Raw genomic sequence first — 1,678 nt, forward strand, 5'->3', positions numbered from 1 at the left:
CTTTGCTATTTGCTTTCCGATCATGTTGCCCTGGTGGAGGGGTTAAACTGGAAGTGTGGAAATGCTCCCCTGAAGCCCCAGATGAGTTTCCCAGAAGTGTGCGTGATCCCTGGGCAGCATGGGGAGGGCTGGTTGCCCTGCAGGGTTTCACCTCCCTGGAAAGCGGTTGGAGGAGCTGCAGGGCCATGGGGAGCGCAAGGGGAGGCCATTTGCCTCAGAAATGGTTGGGTTTGAAGCAGGTGGGACCCCATGGATTGAGCCCACTCACAGCAGACTGGTGACCTTACACAATGGGACTGAGCCAGGTTGTGACAGATGGTATCCCTGGATCTGAGACTGGGTCCTGGCTCTTACTGTTTAGCTAATTAATTGGGAGGAACATACAAATTAACTTGGTAAATTGTGAATACAGTATAAACCCCTCTGGTTTTGTAGATAGCTTTAATCCTATGCTGGAGTAAAATGATAAGTATAATCTAAGTTGCTGGTAGATTTTAGTGTTTTTCTCCTGGCCCTTGTCAGTTGATTCACAGAATTCATTCTGGAAGGACACTGCTAAACGACCTATGAGCTGATGAGGTTTATTGGATAGGCAGAACCGATGGGATAGAGACGTTCCTGGCACTAATATGTACCTCAGTAGGGTTTATCTTTAGCAAGTCCTCATAGTAAAACTGACTTTGTGGAGTGTATATTTCCACAGCAAACGTAATCACTGAAGTGACGTATCTTACATCAGGTAGGCTGGAAGTCTGATTTCTGAGGCTGCTGCCAGGGATGTTTTACATAGCTAAGAAAGAAAGAAAGAAAGAAAGAAAGAAAGAAAGAAAGAAAGAAAGAAAGAAAGAAAGAAAGAAAGAAAAAGAGACAGAAATACCCACCCTCTCCCGACACTGGCGGATATCCCTGTGGCAGTGGGCGAAATGGGTAGACTGGGTTCATTGCTGTGCTTTGGGGTGACGGCTGCCACTTGGGGAAGGGCTGTGCCTGTCGAATGCAAACCAGTGCTTTGTGGAACCGCATCAGCGCGGGGAACCAGGGACGGCAGGGCAAGGGTGAGCACTGGCCAGGAAGCCTTTTCTTGCAGGCACGCCCTCCATGCCAGCAGCTCGCGGGGAGTCAATTGTCCCAGCTAAACCTCCAGAGGAATGTCCTCCTCTTTGGTGAGCTTCCAGATAATACACACACTTTAAAGCGTTTTTCTATCCCAGCAGTGCAACAAAAGGAGCTGCCAGGCTCAAGGCAAGAGCCCCATGCTCTTCAGTCGATTCTTTTGAGATGTGGGTGATGCCTCTGTGCCAAGATAGTTCATTTACCTCCACAGTGGCTTTTTCCAGCAGGTTTCCAGGAATGAGAAGAACAGCTGGAGAAACTGGATGTTATGCTTCATTGGTGGGGGGAAATTCTCTGTACTGCAATATTAGTACTCACTGCCTATTGTGGTCACCAAGCACTGTCATCAAGGAGGTTTCAAGGGGCTGGTAAGGAAGTGGGATGTACTGAAGCTCTCACGCTTGAGCAATTCAAGTCCAGAAGGGTAACGCAGGGAGTATGTTTATCATGTAAACAGTGAACTGTCTGTAAAAAGGGAAGTTTTATGCAGCGATGGGGATGTGGGAAATGAGAAACCACAAATTAATGAGAAACCCTACCGAGGTTAAAGTCATTTACTGATTAA

The sequence above is a fragment of the Chroicocephalus ridibundus genome, chromosome 2 (assembly GCF_963924245.1).
Source record: "Chroicocephalus ridibundus chromosome 2, bChrRid1.1, whole genome shotgun sequence".
Taxonomy (NCBI): domain Eukaryota; kingdom Metazoa; phylum Chordata; class Aves; order Charadriiformes; family Laridae; genus Chroicocephalus; species Chroicocephalus ridibundus.